The sequence below is a fragment of the Drosophila melanogaster genome, chromosome 3L (genome assembly GCF_000001215.4).
Source record: "Drosophila melanogaster chromosome 3L".
Lineage (NCBI taxonomy): Eukaryota > Metazoa > Arthropoda > Insecta > Diptera > Drosophilidae > Drosophila > Drosophila melanogaster.
In genome coordinates, this window is record NT_037436.4 from 5,069,226 (window position 1) to 5,087,849 (window position 18,624).

Genomic DNA, 18,624 nt, shown 5'->3' on the forward strand with positions numbered 1-18,624 from the left:
AGCACAGTTTACAGTTTCACTAATTTTATAAAATTTTATTAGAATTTTAAGAATTTTCGTCTCTGCAAAGGGATAAAAAATTCGCCACATTTAGAAGTGCACAGAAAGTACTTAGGATGTCTTTAAGTTAAGCATAAAAAACATTGGCGCTTACAACTTGGCCCCAAACATAAATCCCGCAAACACACAGTCGCACAGACCCACTCGACATAGATATAGATATATATATATATATATAGTCAGAGAACGCAGACAACACATCGCACATATTAAGACAGATTTTGGCCTTAGGCAGCCATCTCAGCTGGCCTGACCAGCATATTTAGGCGGATATTTATGGCCCAGAGTGACGGGAGCCAGCTTCCAAGAAATGGGATATGTGCTCTATGGCCATGGCAACATGGCAGCACGTGTGTGCGTGCGGGTTTGCTAGCTGGAAAAGTTTCAATAGCCAAATGCCTATTGACGTCGCAGAAGAAGTTACCCTAAAGCGAACCGAACGGGAAATGAGATGCTGCTGGCTGGGAAAAGGAAAAGCAGGCGGAAGGAGGGAAAGCGTCGGGAAATGTCTTTCTGCATGCCGGGCCACTCAATGACAAGTGGCAAATGCTTGCCGGAGTACACCGACTTACACAAGTCTCAGAAACAGTGGGATCAACGCACTATAGTGGCAAAATATATTTTCCAAAATAGATTTAAAAAACTCACTACTATGCCACAAATTAAGAATACTTAGAGCATTTAAGGTAAATGATCAAAAGCAGTTTGATGGCAAAAGTTAAACGATATGCATTCTCGTCTTAAAGGAACGGAATATTTCTGTTGCGATGTTGGCCAAATACGAAACGTTGATATGATGCTGGGGTCTGGGGGAAGGTGTCTATTTGGGACGGGATCCAAACATCCAGTGGCCATTGGGGACTGGGAAGCTCTTGTCACAGGCTGCTGCCAAAGTGGCCAAGAAGCGGGGGCGTGTGAGTAACTTAATAAATTTGACAACAATGCCGCACAAAGGCAAACAAATGCAACTAACGTTCAGCAACCAGAGCTGTCACCAATTTGTCCAGTTTGGCCATTGTTGCCGTTGTTATTGCTACAATGTTCGTCGTGGTGCATTTTCAATTTGTTTTCGTGCTCTGCGGCGTGCTCTTGTAAACAAAATCCGGCGGAAAATGCGAACAAGCGACGCTTACCAAAAGTCAAGCGGCCAAAAAGTCAAAAGGAAATGCTATTTTGTCGCCCCAAACCAGACCCTTCCACATCCGCCATCCCATTTGGTCAACGTTGACAGGCGTGTGTTAAAGTCAACACTCCTAGTGCGTCCCAAATATGTACAAATTGCCCAATGTTTGTTTGCCATTCGGTTGCGAGCTGGAAACGCTTCTTTTCGGCTCTCGAAATGAATTCCATGCGAACGGCTGTACTGGGATGTTTTTAATAAATATCCAGTTCGGACCACAAAACGCACTCTGGCTTATTGAAATTGAAATTGCAGCGAGCCAGCACACAATTCCCATAAATGCACTAAGTTCTCGCTTGGCCGAAAAAGAAAAACCGGCAATAAATGTGAAACGCATTTACGGATACGCCAGTGGTCAGAATGCATTAGCCCGAATGCACTCGCTCCAGCCCAATTAGCAGGAAACACGCCCGCTCCTTATCCCCATCCTACGCCATATCCATATCCTCATTCACATCCACATCATCGTCCGTAGAGTCCTCGAGAGTGTCGCCTCATTAGGGCATTTCGTCAAACAATCCGCGAATGGAGGCCGTCGGCCATCCGACACTTCACATTTTGAGATGTTTCCACTGCTCAGCAGTTGCATCAAATTCATAAGCAGAAATTTTCATGCAATTTATCTCTTAAATATCCATACAAAATATATATAATGTAAAACAAAATTTAAAAAATTAATAGCAATCTGGCTATACAATGCAATATATTAAGTGTAGTTGGCATACAAGTTTTAAAAAACTACTGTAAAAACTTGTCTATGGCAAATTCACAGCCTAATTTGAAATTCATTCCTGCTGTTGGCCAGTGGAAACAAGCGAGGACCTCGGTTTCTGTATTTTTTAGTATTTGCCCGCTGCCGTCGCACAAAAGCCACCTTACACATGCTATTAATGACAGAGCCACTCGGAGTGCGGCTGTGTGTATGACTAAACATTTACATTTCATTAAAACTGAAAACAACACACAAAGCAGTAAGCACGACACGAAAGCGAATACGAAAAACGAGTACGCAAACTAAACAAATACATATGCAGAAACGGAAAGAGGAACAGAAATGGAATCAGGATCTGAGACCTCCGTATATATGGATATATACACAGATATAGATATATATACGACGGCATAGCCACACTTTTGGGCAAGGTAATGCGGCACAAGTTGAGTGGGTGGCTGTGTGGGTTAGTGGGTATTTCACCTGTCCGCCGCTCACGATGAGTGCCTCTCGAGGAACTGAGGCAGCGTGCTCAGGGATGTGGCATTACTATATCTGATGCACCGAAATGCACCGAGAAGTAACTAAATATAAAATATACGAAAAATGTAGTAAGGCGAACATTTAAGCACAAGCTTATCTAATTGAAAATATAACAAATATTTTACACTAAGTGAACCTATATAGTTATTTAAATGTAATTTTGGAAAGCACTAGATTTCTTAAGTATGTAAAAGAAAAGTTTGAAAACAGAAAATAATTTAAAGCATATGTATTAAAAATGAAAACGTAAATCCGCAGTGTGTGTGTGTATCTGTTCCACTGACTGTTGCATCTTATCGTTTTTTATTTTCGCAAAACACACACATACACACACACTTCCAGACGTGGGACATACACATACTTAACTCGACGTTTTTCACTCAACGAGCTTTTTACACAACAGGCAACAAAAGTGTAGAAGTGCAACACCAACAACAATGCATTCCACCTGCTTCCACTACGCAAAAGTTGGGCCAACATCAGAATGGAATGTGGTTCATTTGGGCCATAGCCGTAGCCATAGTCATAGCAGCTCGTTCTGGGAAGCGAGAGTAGCGAAATAAATAGTATATTTTACCCGAGTGCCACTCATGAAAATTGCAAAAAAACAACAAGTGCAGGCCGGGTCGAGTCCTGTGTGGGTCCTTCGTCTCAGCATGCATGTGCACACCGGGAGAAATTACTCCTGAAGCATTTAAAACCTGTCAATTTCAACTATGCGATGCAGGATTTTCTTTAGTACATATCAAGCATTAAAACAAATTTAATTAGAATTAAAATTAAATTCTTTTAAAATCTTAAATAATAAATATCAGATTAACCTTAAATAATAAAAAACATATATACCTCAAAAAACATATATCCCTTTCGAGGTCGTTCTCTCAGTGTACTTCCTGTGCCTACTGCTCCGGAGTGGCAGTCAAATATGAATTGGTAGTTGGCCGACCCGACTTGGCCTGCACTGACTCTTGCAGCATAATAACAAGAAGTTATTGTGCCTCTGTCCACATGCAACTGCAGCAGCAATGCAACAAAGCCGTCCACTCGGCCACCAAGCCCTTCGACCCCTCGACCCCCGATCCGTCGACCATTGTTTTCGGCGCAATTCTAGGGATTTCAGGTGGGCCCCCAGTGAGCGGGAAACGGAGAAATATGAAGCCTAATTACGGCTCATGTTTAGCTGTTCCTCCATTCAATTAAATGGAATGCACGTGCCCCAAACCAGAAAACCAAAACTCAACACGGTACGAGAGGCCAGCACAAAAAATGCAATAATCATGCCGCACAATGTATGTATGCTCGGGGAGCATTTCATAAATTGCCCGGACTGTACTAGTCTGATGCATTCGGAGTGCCATGGGAGTCGCAAATTCTGCTGCTCTCGCAAATGTTTAATTAAAAATTAAAGCAACTACTCCTATTTGCCCGTTGATGTTTGCCTTTGAGCAGAAAACAAAATGCAACTCGTTTTAGTTCTGCTCGTGAACTTTTGTTACTGCAGTGGTTAGTTATACAATGGCCATTTGTTATTTTACCCATGTAAGCATTTGACAGCGGGATGTTTTTCACGTAATATTGCAAGGTTTGCTAAATACTCTAACAGAGTTAAGGCAGCAAAAATATTTGGTGTAGAGAAAATTGTATAAAATTGGTATGAAACTCTTGATGGGAAAAGTTAAAAAAGTTCGAACATGTGATGTAAGTGCATTTTTGGCCTTTTTTTTATTTATATCAGTAGCTAAGTACTTAGCTCGCTGGAGATGAGGAAAAATTGCATTCGCCATTTAGGAGGTGAGGGTATAATGAAAAGTGTCAAGGCCCTCGCTGGCAGCCACTTAGCAGCCAATAAATTGTAATTCGACACGAGCTGGTTGCCGACACATGCAGCAGGCAGTGAAAAGGCAGAATGCAGGCGACATTTCGCTCACTCCTTTTCCTTGTGAAATGGAAAATTAATTTTGAAACGATTTCGTTTGTCGACGGCTTCAACTGGCTTTTCTTGGAGCTGCCAGCAAAGTGTCGCACCCCTTCCCCCTACCATATACTCTTTATATTACTTTCATTTATTTTGTTTTATTCGCCGAACGGATCGCAAGGTGGATGCCACGCCCGCGCTGCCAGCATACAAGTGGCAAATAAATTCATTAGTGGCACAAATTAGTTGGATGCAGTCGAGCAGGTCTGGTGGCCGGGTCAGCAGCGAGAGAGAGAGAGACCGAGATCGAGTCAAGGCAGCACAGCAGCCAGGGCAAAAGGACACAAAAGTGCTTTCAATTTCAATTAAATTTGCCACTTGCACCCACTAGTCCCTCTGCACTTTCCCTGCATCCTGCATCGTGAATCCTGCATCCTGCAAAGGCAAGTGCAACTTGCAGAGGGTGTCGCTGGAAAATGGGAAATGGTTTTGCGATTGTGCGCCTGCTGACTCAGGGGCACATTTAAAGCTCGTTTAAGCGCTCGTTTCGCCTCATCTGGCCTTATCCTGGCAGCCTGATTAAGTAATCAAAGCATTTGTCAGCTACTTAATCTATCGTCAGCCACTTGGCCACCGCTGCGTATGCGTAACTTGTTGGAACAATCCGATAAAAGAGCAGTCTAAAGGTTTAGTTTGAACTGTGATTGTAAGTGGAAAAAGAAACCAGCTTACGGAAATGAGTTCCCTACGAATGGAAGAATGTGTGTAAAAGAGTTAGGCCAATTTTGAACTTTACCAACATGTTTAATATCCTTGATTAAAGTGTGCAGGCTACAAAAAACATTTATTGATTGAACACCGATTTCTAATCTGTATTTATTTTACCTCGATTGTCCTGTACACTCAACATATATTAAACTCACCTTATCCCCCATTAAAACATACCTCGAAACGACATTTCCCATTAAAAGTAACTACCTAACAAATTGTGTCATATTTATTGGACAACCTGAAAGCCCCCAACAGTTTTGTTGGCAATCAGCGGCATCTAGCAGTCGAAAAGCGAAGGCAGTCAACAATCAACAGGGATATTACAAACATGTGTTTGTCGCCACAGTAACTCATGACCCCTACCTCCTGCAAACATATAACACACCCAGCGCCACCTCCACATTTGTCAATACACACACACACACACACATATTTGACTTGGCGCCCACTTCCGTCCTTCATTTTTGCCTGTGACCCCAAGCAAAACAAGCGAAAAACACCAAAAATGTTTTATATTTTCCGAAAAACCAGAAATATGTTGCAGATATGTGCCGGGTTGTATGTGTGAGTAGGGGTAGCGAATATGTGTGAGTGCTGGGGGCGTGGCAGTCACGTGCCTACCGCTGTTAAATGTACTTTAAAAATCACTTAACGCATTTAGCATTGATTTCCTAGCATGCCCGTTTTATCTCCTTACGCCATATTTATTTTTGCATATATTTTCATCAAGGATTAAGGCTGCACCCCACAGCATATTCCCATTTCCCGGCCATTTTCATTTTCCCCATACGGCAGAAGAGAGAATACTTGAGCAGAAAAACCATTAGAAAACTGATATTAAATTCAATTCAATTTGGCGGAATTTTGCCATTTTTTGTTTTTATGTATAGCAAAATGAAATTTCAAATTTTAATGAGCAATCAACAGAAAAGAAAAGCCGGAAAATAATAAACGTAAATGTTGCCCACGCAGGATGTGAGACTGAAAAACAAAGCAAATAAAGCCCCAAATGCTTAAAGTAAATTCAAATTTAATTAGGATTTTTTTCGTATCGTTTTGGGTTTTTGAGGAAAAAAGCGGCATCACGCCCCAGTGGACTAAATGTAAATGAAAATTGACGCAAGGCAAGTTTATTAAAATGCGATTTGCATAAGCACGAAGTGTGGGTATCAGGGTGGTGGGGAAATGGGGATTCAAGAGTAAGGCCACTGAATTTTAAGGTGACTCGGCATGAAAAGTGGCAGATGAGGCAATGAAAATGTCGGAAAAGTCAACTGTCCGCATTAATTTTGTGCCATTTCGGTCCCCATTTTGCAGTTCACTCTGCACACGCACATTCGAAAGTCAATTAAAAGTGGCCCAAAGTACTATGGAATTTGTCTATCTCAACAGGTGACAGCCAAAGAGGCCATTAGCTAGGTCATCAAGTTGGACAGCTGAATTTTAATTGGATATACAAAATATACATAAAAGTGTTATGGAATGAAAAGGATTCTTTTGTATTATTTATATATATGAATATTTTTCAGATAGTGTCATATCAGGAAAAAACAAATAAAGCAAAAATGAATAGTAGTGTGTTCATGGAATCCTCATATCACATATAGATTTCAATCTAAGCTTGGCATATTTGCTTTTCTTTTTAATTTCCTTGTTGGCGAATAAATTACCGAAGTTTTGCATCTAATTTGCTGCAGAAGTCCCGGCCAATAAGACTTAAGTTCTCGACGACAACAGACAATGGGAAATTAATATTGCACGGGCAGTGGGAGTGCCTTGCCTGCAAATCAGACTCGCAGAGAGAGCTGCTTGCCACAAAGCGCATCAACTCAATTCATGTCAATTTTCCCTTTCGCCGCCAACAGCCAGGTATTATGTCCTTTGTGCCCGGGGGGGGAAATAGGAGGTCGATAAAAAAGCACACGTGCGGCTTTGGAACTATAGAACTATGTGCCACATGGTCGGTGTGCGGTGGCAGCTGCAATCAATGCCATTTTTTTTTTCTATATTTTTTAATTGCTTAGCAAAGGAAGCGCGTCGGAACAATTGGAGCGGATGGTCAAGGCTTCCTTTGCCAACTGCATCCGCTATCGGTTCCGAACTGAATTGAATAGCGACCAAAGACGCCGTAATTGACGTTGATCCACCTTACAATGAACCACTCTCAATCATTCAGCAAAGGAGAGGGCTTAAAACGCAATTCTCAAATTGAAAATTGTTGTCATCGTAAATTGGGAATAATTATTTTTAATTGTGTGCAACATGTGGTAAGCGAATTGCATGTGAAATGAAAGTTTTGGACTGTCACATCAAGCATACGCCGCGTTGCATACATCAAGTATACAAGTATGCGCGGCATGCGAGTGCATAAAAAACGCATTAAGCAAACAACATTTAAATTAACTTAAATGCCTTAATATAGAGCCTGGCCAAATACATTTGACATATTTACTTAATCGCATTTCGCCGAACGCGTATGAGTTTCAAACGTTACTTTGCCAACAACTCCGGTAATCCAATAAAAGAAATTTATTTGATGTTCGCATTACAAACTAATTACATCCACCAGAGTGGGTCGTGCTGTTTTAATTAATATTTGTCAATGCATTTTTACCGTCCCTGCATTTTTGCCCATGCATATCTGTCCGAATGTTTGGATATACTTATGCAGAAAATGTATATGAGTTTGCTTAGATAAATATTTGTTTGTAAACATGCTGAATTAATTGGAATTGTTTTGAGTTACATGGGATTTTAGGTTATTTGATAGGCCAAAGCAAACAGAGCCAAAAACCCCGATCCCCACATCCCGCACGCAGTCATCAAACGAAATTAATTTCAGAGTGAAAAAAAAAAGTTGTATTCGAATCCATTCTCTTTCCATAATTGCCATTCGATATGCGAGAGATCAAATTTAAATTCAAATTAATGTTTCTCTGTGCACTGCAGCCTTGATAACTTGCAGCTGCGAAATTGCCTGATTTGCATATTGCCAAGAAACATATCCCAAAGATATTCGATGTATAGCTAGCTGCTCAAACTAATAATTTCTATTAATAATTCAAGTGGCATTTTGAGAACTTTGCTACGGACCTGTCACCACTCATTAACGATAAATCCGAGATTGAGTCTGAATTTGCCACCCGCCCAAATTCATTCGACATCATTTCAACATTGTTTGCCCAAATACAATTTTTGTGCAAATGGTATTGGTAAAAAGGACATTTGTTAGCTCAATTTGCAATGTTTCCAGCTTCCGTTTGAAATTTCGCAAATATTTGACAATGCAGTGCGCAAATTGCCTTGGGTATTCCACAGCAAAATGTATTGGCGAAAGTGTAATGGGCGAGAGGGAAATTTATATTGAACGCAATTTGTTTATTCTGATGAAAAGGGTGCGGGAATCGATTTTGGCATTAAATAAGGGTTTTCCCCAGCGAACGAGAGTTTTCACCTTTAAAGTGGTCATTCGATGTCTTTACATTACGATTTACACGACTCATTTAGAAATGTTACTTTTAATATCAATACTTTCCAGCTTTTATTCTATTTACCCTTATCAATCATTTGTAATTTAAATCATTGACATACAGGTACTACAAATTAAATAAATTTTAAGTTTAAGTCTATTTACTACCAATTATAATGTTTTCCAAGGATTTAAGTTCTTTTTTTAGCATTTTTTTTAAAGTGGTTTGGTATTATCGCACCTTAATTTTTCTCTAACTTTCGTAAGGTGTAACTTAAATCTTTCACTTTTTTTTTCCTAAACAGGCGCTTTATTTATTTGCCACCTAATGTAGAATTGCCACAAACTTTAAACTAATTTAACCCCACTCGCAGGTGAACTTTACACTTTGAACAACTCGAACTCGATCAGTGTCACTTACCCAAACAAACTTTCCACGTTTCAGTTCGCCTCAGAGTGCAAATTAGTTTTCTTTGGCGGCTAATTTTTTTATCGGTCTGCTTCGGACACGTTCTAAACTCGTTGCTGGCTCAATAAATTAACCGAAAATCCTGTGGCAATGGGTTTTTGTAGTTCTACGTCCTTTATATATATATATATATATTTGCTATCCCACACAGACAATCAGGAAGCGCGGCAGAGTATTAAAAACTCATTAGGACGAGGACGCTGGAGACTATGCTATCTATGTGTTTTTTTTTTAATTTATGCAAATATCGACCGCACACATGCACTCAGGATGGGGATTTGGATCTGGCGCAAAAGTCTGCGGGAAGTGTTCGTCCGTTGCTCGAGTTTTTTTTTTTTATTCCGGTAACTTGGCGAAAGTAAATCGAATGTCAACCGCACACATGCAAGGCGAACACTTAATCAAAGGCACACACACTCGCCGAAAAAAACACACAGAGAGGTCCTGCTGCGGGGAGGTCCTGCCAGGGAGGTCCTGCTGGCTGTCAGAAACACGTGCGATACGTGACCTAGGCCAAGCGTTAAATTCACGCGCCAATCTACACGACTTTACTGTGCTGCTGTACTGCCTGGATTTTCATCATCGGAAAAATCGGAACTCGGAATCGTTCTCGAAATCGTACATCTATATCTCAACCACATACACATACACACGTGTCGACCAAATCCGCTTAGGACAAACTGACGACTGATTCTGCAAGTTGGCCAAGCCAAAAACTTCGCATTGGCGGCGACTTGCTTCGTTCGTTTGTGCCATCCTCATCATCCGTCGGCTGGCAACATCGGCTATAGATGCCACCTATATAAATCCGCAGGCCCAGAGCAAACTGCTCCGCCATTCGCGACCTGCCACACCATGAAAGAGAGTGCCTTAAGAGAATCCGTTCCACTTGCCACTCGTTTCAACGTCGGGGAAAGCGCAACTAGTTTGCCACACTGGAACGGAAAAGCTAAAATGTGTGGCATTGGAAGCGCTTCAGTTTTCCTCGTCTCGGTACCGCCTCACGCCCTCTCTCAGTTGAACTCCCATAAGTAAATACCGGCGGCCGCTCGTTTTGTTTGCCCAATTAAATGCCACATATGTCATAGGCATAATCTCCCTACCCCAGCAAAAATCCACGAACTGCGAACCCCTTTCAGCAGCTTTTTTAATTAATCATTAATAAGAGCCACGCTCGGCTGGCGACCAAAGCAGATAAAAGCGGTCCATGCCCCTCGGCCCCCGCGCAGAATCAAAAAACTGCAGTTGCACTCCCCATCCATGCTCTTTGATATGTCCGCTTTCCGAGGAGCCAGCAATTAGGAACAACGGACGAACAGACCCCAAATGGCGCCCGTCCCCAAGAAAGGCTCCATTGCAACACACGGAGAAATATTTAAGGTGCACGCATAAACATATTTATTTTTATAATTACTGTGAAGAAAACTAGTTGATGCACTTCAAATTAAATCCTTACCTTTATAAGTTAGACTTGTTAAAAAGGTGAATGGTACTATATAACGTTTAATATTTTTAAAAATTATTTTTCTTCATATTTTAATATTATTTTTTTCACAGTGCAGATGTCAGTCCCAGTTCAATTCGCAGATGCGGCAGCAAAACAGAACCAGATCACGTTCTGTGTCCCAATGGGTCACGGGAAAGACGTTGACGCGTCGCCAACGAAATTGCGAAGAAATCTAAAAATAAATAGGGAAGAAAGTCATTAGCTGGCCAAGAAATGCCCTGATTTACAAAAAATAAAGTTGTAATGCATTCGTAATGAAAAGGATGGTCGTTTTTTAAAGATGGATGGTTTCCTGTACATATTTTCATTTGATCATCATAAGTATGTTCTTGTTTGTTATGCTAAATCACATAGGTTATGGGAAATTTCTGCTATTTCGCAATCATAAGCTAACTGTAGTTATATCAAATATTCTGCATAGTTTCATCCTACACAGAGTATCACTAATGGGACATCTGGCATATCTGGTGGCAGCCAAGCTCCTAATGCAGGGAAATGCAAACCAGACGCCGCACAAACAACCACAACATTTGGCCACTTGGATGACGCCTCGCTGTGGTATCGATCGTAGGCAGGGGCTGTGGCACTGACTCCTCAACTCCCTGGTTCCCCAGCTCCCCCAGCTCACCCAGCTCACCCAGCTCCCCGATCCGGCAATTGACCCGCGGGTCTGGGCTTCCGCCTGCGCCTCAACTGCTTCCATATGCTTCCATGTGCCGGGCGATGTGCGGTTGTAAATACAATTTACTCCACTCGGTCGCACACATTCCGATGGCGCATAATTTTATTGGCTTGCCTGCGATGCGCTGGGATGCGTTCCCTTGACTTCGATGACAGCAAACAGAATCAACAGTCCCTAGGTGGCACTGGCGCCCTCTACGGTGTTCGGTCTACGGTCTATAGTCTATAGTCCTCATGCCATCCTGCCCGTTCCCGCTGCCCTGGCCACCACATTCTAATGAGATATGGCCCCGGAGTCACTATGCATTTTTCTAGGCCCAACATTTGCAAACAGCAAACGGATGGGCAACCATCTGCCAACACCAACGCCATGGGCTTTATCCATGTGATGCCCCTTGTGCTTGCACTGAAAAAATCTGGGTAAACATTTCATAGATATGTAAAAAAAAAGTTTGCTACCATAGTAACATGAACTTTTTCTCTGAGATAACGAACATACTTAAAACACACGATGCATGCAAATACTACCCTTCCTTTTCCATAGGAAATCTAAATTAGTTATAAATTTATTTTTTTTCAGTGCGTAGGCACTTATGTTTTGCATATGAAATCGCGCACATATCATCAGGGACACGGCGACAGCGAACTCTGACTCTCGTTTTGACTCTCGATCCCTGGCCGCTTGCAGAAATGCTAATTAGGCGTAATTCGCATAAAATTCGCAAACATTTGCTGTCACTGGAGTCCGGGACTCGGGAATCGGGATTCGCTTGGCGGCAGTCAGCTTTTGATTTACGAGTTCCAGGGCTCCGGGATGCCAATCTGGCCAATCTGGCCTATCAACGGCTCATCAACGGCCACCCGACATTCGGAGGATCTGCTCCAATCAGCGGTCCATCCGTCATCAGGTCCCGGCTTAATTACTAAGTGTATGTGTAAGCCGATATGATTCAGTTTATTACGGTTTTCGGTGCAGGTCAGAGTTCACAGTTCGCAGTGATTAAAAGTGGAAAGTTGCATTCAATGGCCATTGGAGTCCGGAGTATCAACTATACCTTATTAACGTCTTTTTTATATATATTTTATCAACGATTATCAATGAGCAACCATTTCATTATTATCCTGACTTTTCTGAGATTACACACTTTCAATTACATAATTTCTTCAACAAATCCCTTCATTATTACTTTATTCAGAAAACCATAAAGCCAAAGGTTACGATTAAATAAATTCCGTTTCTCTCCCTCTGCTTTGGTTAACTTATCCAAATTGAATATCGCAGCGGCCAGATTGAAATTGATAAAACCATTTGCAGTTGTTTGTGTTAATTAAACGGTTCGGCGGAACTTGGGCGACGGCACTTCTCAATTCAAATCGAGTTTGGCATAGTTTCCACCAACGAAGTTTGCCACTATTCACTTAACGCAAGTACTTAGCATTCCAGGACGAACAAAGGAGCGAGAAATGGGCCACCATTGTCAGCTGCCTTGGCCGAAAAGCGCGTCCATTTGCCGCCGCGTCCTGCTAAAAAGGATTTCAATGTCACACCGCAGCTGTTCGACGGCTCCTGGATGGTCGGGTCCATTAACCTACGGGCGCATCAAGTTTACCGTGGCGACCACAAAAGCGGCGAAAATGAAAATTCATGAAAGTTTATCACAGCGAAAAACCGGAGATGAAGCTCGATGGATATGAAAACCCGGAGCCGAAGCCAAAGCCGGAGCCAGGACCAAAGCCATTCGCTCCACTTTTGTGGTCAATTAACGGCCCTCGCCCAGCCTGGAGTTTGTTTTTGTGTAATGAATTTAAATGACCCACTGCGCCGGCTCATCAAGTGCTTTGCAAAGTGTTTTCCAAAAGGACGCGGAAGGACATTCGGGAACTTCGGACGGGCATCCCAGTGAGATTCGGACGCCTGCCTCAAGAGCAGACATCCTAAGCTCTTGCCGTGAAAGCACCTGTCGCCGAAAAATTTCCAACAATTTAGCTAATGACTTCTAGGCGGCGATAGTCAGTGTTGCCAACACCTAGATAAGCTTATCTAAAATAGCTAAAATTGGGGTTCTATTAAAATTGTAGTGTTCATCTATATATGTATACCATTTTTAATACCATATAAAACCCCTAACAAGAATGTAACAAGTAAATATACGGATTTATGAGCATACTTTTGACACATGTTTATGCATATGATTTTAAGTAAATCTATTGATTTCTTCTCCAAGCTAACAAATAACTTGGTATAAGATGGTAAATAGCTGAACTTGACCAGAAATTAGCTGAGCTCACACCACAGTTGCGGAGGTGGACCTGTGGGTAAATACCAAATTAATTATATTCCATGCAGAGAAATTAATCAAGCGTAGCGTTGGCCCAACCGAAACCCAACTACACGCTCCCAATGAACTCTATTTAACCCTAAAAACAAGCCACGCCCCCAACCGCCGTTCACCGCCCATCGCTCAGGTGTGAGCAAGAATTGTGCCCAGCTTGCGGCCATTTCATTAATCACACTCAACACTTAGCAGGAGTCTGGGACAGGACTTGAAATTTCGTCCTAGGTTCACATTTGGTTTTGGGAATGGGCACAAAATGAGGCCCTCCTGTGGCCAATGTCAAATGGTCTTTGGGGCCTGTCTGGGCCAACTCCGCATATTTATTATTTGTGCATATTCGATTAAGGTTGAGGAAATATTGCTTCTTTTGCAAACTATTATTATTGCCTATGAATTAATGCGACTATTTAAATATTTTAATATAATTCTAGTATTTTGAAAGTTATGCAAATTTAAAGGAAAGGTCACTTCAATTTTAGTTTCCACGGTTTTTCTAAAAATAATACTACTTACTGTGCCATGATATCTAAATTTATTATTAGATTGCAAAATTTTGATTATTCGGTATGCGTCCCTGCTTAACGTTCTCTGTTAAGGAAGGTGTCTCCGCTTTTAGTACGCTGTTAAGCAAGGTTAACATCTCTTTGGGTAGTTGTCTCCGCTTTAGTCCACTGTAAAAATGTTTTTCAATTGTGACAAAAGAGTTTAAATCAATTTGCCATATTTTAACTATACAACAATAACAAAAAACAATAAAAGCTTTATGCCATGGAAACTATCTACATATCTTAAATTACAAAAACTGCAAGGCATCTATAGTACTTTTAAATGGAAAAACAAAATTATTAAGAAAATCTTTTATTGATCCACAATAAGATTCAATGCAAAGGTATTTCATTTCAAAATGAACGAATCAATTTTTAAACAAACGGCAGCTGCAGAGCAGCTGGCACTTCCCCTTTTGACTTCCGGTTTTTCTCACACACCTTGATTCACAGTTATGAAAAACGATTTGAAGCTGCCTCAAAGGTCAGAGGGTCAACGGGAATCAGATTCAATTGCACTTTGCCATAAATGTCATAAATATTTCAGCTTTCATTCTGTCTGCCGCTCCGACTTCTATTGACACCTTCACCTTCGTCATATTAATTTTGCACAATTCTAAAGAAATTTCCATCTCCGGCTGGCCTTTTCCTTCCCCCGAATTGTTTATGAAAAATGCAGTATTTTGATAAACAAATAAACACATGAATATTAAATAGATGAAAAGCATTTTATTTGATCTGCAAGCAAAGTCAATGGTAAGAAGTATGGAATTGAATATTCGAAAAAGAAAAGCGAAAATTGTGCGCAACGACGAAACTTTTGACAAGATAATTGTAATGAGCAAGAAACTTTGGCCTAGTCGGAAATATTGTGGTCCTTGCTGACTCTATTTCTTTCCACGGACTGTCGTTAAAGTTAAATGGTCTGTATGATTGCCCCAAAGAGAAAGGGACGGATGGGGTGACCACTTCGCTCCAAGGTCGTAATGAAGGCAGACAAACCCAATCAGGCAGCATCGCTTACAGATTGCATTTCCCCTAGATGATTTCCTACTTAATTTTTCCCAAGAGTTCCCTTTGACAGAACGTAAAGGGGAGCAGTGAAATGGAATTACAAATTAATAAGTTCGTGGAGTACTGAAAAAGTGTTAGAGAAAAAAAACAGTACTCGTAATTTGAATGGTATTATAGTTATATTCTCTAGCCACTCTCCCATTTCATCACAAATCAGCGTTCAATTATTTTGGAATTACCCGTGACAAATCAAAAAAAAAAGACATAAATTCTAATGAAAATCTCATTGAACTATTAACTCTGACCCATTCTCTGGCGATAAATCAAGCGAATAAAAAAGCGCAAAATATGTGAAATATGTGCAAATGTCAGCTTTTCAATCCGAATCAATAAACTTTGAATGACACGCAGAGAACCGAGAAAGGGAATGGGATCGCCCAGTTAGAAGCGAGGATACATTGTTCCACAATTGAAATCCACTCGAAATTTTCCCCCTATCCCCACATCTTTCGCTCGGTGTCACATTTTCCATGATTTTGCTGACAGAAGTTTGTTTGTTGCCTGTTGACATATGGTGGGGAAATTGGGTGGCAAATCAAGGGAAAATGGTGGGCTCTGGGGTCCAAAGAGGTGATTGCCGTTTAAATTACGAAATCATGCATGCGGCTGAATAAGGGAACAGCAGGGAGATGGAGGCAGGAAACTGCTGGGTTTTTGAAATTATAGTGCATTTGTGTTTTGTAATTAGACCCCAAATACCTATCGATGGCGCCGGATAAGAGGGATTGTGTGTGTGTGTGTGTGCGTTTGCCAGGGTTTTTCAACGTGTGTGAGAAGTGGCCTAATGAGGCAACACTTTTGGTTCAATGTAACACCGGAACCCTCGTAAAAAATCAGGGGGAGCCCCACTGTCGGCACATACAAATCTGTAAAACGATCAGCATACAGCTCACAGCGTGAAACATAATCGCAATAAGTGAATGCACTTGGTGGTTTTGGTCTTGGGGCTTTGATAAAGTATTGAATTGCAAACTGAATTGGTGTAGAGGGGTACTTTATATATTGGAAACATAAAATACATTGGATTTAATTTGTATCCCTTAACTGGCATATATGTTTAAATGCAACATAATTGTGAATTTTAAATTGAATACCCGCTAAGTGTATATTTAAAGTATATGTATTCTTGATCAAGATCACTAGACTGTCCCAATGAGTATATGTCCCACTAGCTGAGTAAGGGCTAGTTCTCTAACACAAAAACGCACTTTTATCGCACTTTTTTCAAATGTCTTTGTTGACTCATACAATCCCGCCCTCAATCAGTCTCAAAAACTATGCACGTTTTGTGTTTTGTGTTTTGTCACTTGTACCATCGATATCCTGGAAATCCTGGCCAACAAATTGACATTTGAGCTGACACATTGAGGACGCTTTTCCCAGCTCTTTACAACTTCTATTGATTTGCCCAAGATTTGCAATCGCAGTCAAAGTCTCCAGTGTTGTCCTTGTAGCGAAAAGAGAAAAAAAAAGGAAATTTCAGGCAAGTGGCCCAAACAGCACACACAGATATGTACATACATATATATACATATAGACGTATATCCAGATGAATTGGCAACTGCGATGATGATGCGTCAATGCATGCAAATTTGTTAGCCACAAATAAGTTGGGCCCAAAGTGGTTTTCGGACTTTGCACACACAATATTTTGTTGCTCTTCCTGCTGAAAATTGTGGCTTCTGTTGCTTTCGTTTTTGTTGCCCCCATTGTTGTTGTTATTTCTGTTGTTGTTGTTGTTGTGGCGGCTGTCAATGGCAGTGATTTACATAATATGGCCAACTCGATGCAACAATTTCCTGTGCGCTGGCACCCCAAATATTTACCATCGTTTGTTTGCCAGTTTGGCCTCTGCTCTCGGCTCATACATATGTGAACTACTTCTTTTTGTGCTTTTTTTTTCTGTTTAGTCCTGTCAAAAGTTATTGGTCAGCAGGTGAAAAATCAATTCGATGGGCTCTCGGTCAAACAAACATTTCATTATTTTCGTCTCTGGCCAAACAGCTAAACCAACACGTTTTGTCATCTGCCAAATGCAAAATTCATTGAGAGACTATACGAATTTTGTGGCTCTTGATTTTGCCCTGATATCCTGCCAATTGGCCTAAACAATTGTTAATAGAATTTTTCTCCTGTGTGCGTAAATTGATTTGGCTTAGCCAAAATACGAACGCACATATCACATGCTTGTCTTAATTTTTGATTGCTTTGTGGTAAATCGAATGAAATGTCCGACCACTTGGCGTCTAAATTAACTTAAACAAGTCAATAAATTTAATCAACTAATTAATTTACCAACTGCAATGGGAAATTCCTTCAAAGGGGCTTGGGTCCGACTTCACTTCATACAATAATTTCTTAGCCGACATTTCTGCAACTGGGCGCTCCCCTTTTGCTATGAAATTTGTTGCATACGCATAGGCGCTGCCCACAAATTTGATGACATGTGTCCGCCACCTCCACCACCCCCTCTCGCACTCCTATCCTTTTTGGCCAAGTTGCTGTGTTGTCAGACGAAATCATGGACAATTTTATGCATGTCCCATGTTGAACCACAGCAGGCGAGAACCATGAATAGTCCGAATTGACAAGTGTTTAAGGGGCCACACAAAGGCTGGACATGAAGGGAGTTTGGTAGCTCGGGGGTCCTTTCCCATTCAGGATGTGGTCCAAGGGTCTATAGTTGATTCGGTTGTGGTCATATGTCTGGCCTACACTTCATGTGATGGACGAGAATTCTCCTGTAATTTCCCCTCATGATTTTGTTTACATATGTAAATATGAAAACGCTTTTGGAGTGTTCGGGTAGCTATAGCTGCTAAATTATTCAAAATTGAATTATTTCGAAAAGTTGAATGACTAATTAGTTTTCAGATTCAAATTATTCACTAAAATGCTAACATTAATATGAATACTGGAAAGAAACAGAGAAATATGGAATGTTTTTAAATATCTAAAGTCAATTAGATATATACAATATCTAAAAGTAATGCTGTGATAATCTGTCCCATCAGGCTTCAATCCTTAGCCAAATAATTTCCATATTAACTGCACTGCAGTCTCCATTTGAAAGCATAAATACATTATCATTTGCGTAACCCCAAAATAAAGTCTGCTTAATAGCAACTTAATCAGTGCTAATGTCTTGACTGGAATATCGCTCAGCCTACATACATCTATGATTGGTAAATACGATGCCAGAGTAGACTTGCCCACTGATGGCCAGCAGAAGTAATCTAACAATTTTAGCCGCCAGAGTGGGATACCAGACCAATGCAGCTGTGGAAAATCCATTCCCGCAAGCCATGCACTGCAGGCTCTATTAGGCCTAATCGCAGCTAATTTAGCTACCACAAACTGGC

The 18,624-nt window shown here is 41.0% G+C and overlaps 1 protein-coding gene and 1 long non-coding RNA gene across 2 annotated transcripts in view; both read right to left on the reverse strand.

Moving 5' to 3' along the window:
• Con (Connectin) overlaps nucleotides 1-9,808 on the reverse strand; it is a 142,276-nt gene extending 132,468 nt beyond the window's left edge. The window contains exon 1 of the mRNA NM_001259706.2: nucleotides 9,072-9,808. The gene's annotated coding sequence lies outside the window, so the exon portion shown is untranslated. The remainder of the gene's footprint in view (nucleotides 1-9,071) is intronic.
• A 6,546-nt stretch (nucleotides 9,809-16,354) lies between these two features.
• lncRNA:CR46198 (long non-coding RNA:CR46198) lies at nucleotides 16,355-17,004 on the reverse strand. Its single transcript, NR_133172.1, has 2 exons — nucleotides 16,784-17,004; nucleotides 16,355-16,709 (listed from the first exon to the last, which is right to left on the reverse strand). It is a non-coding gene; the product is annotated as a long non-coding RNA:CR46198 (long non-coding RNA).
• Nucleotides 17,005-18,624: the final 1,620 nt, after the last annotated feature.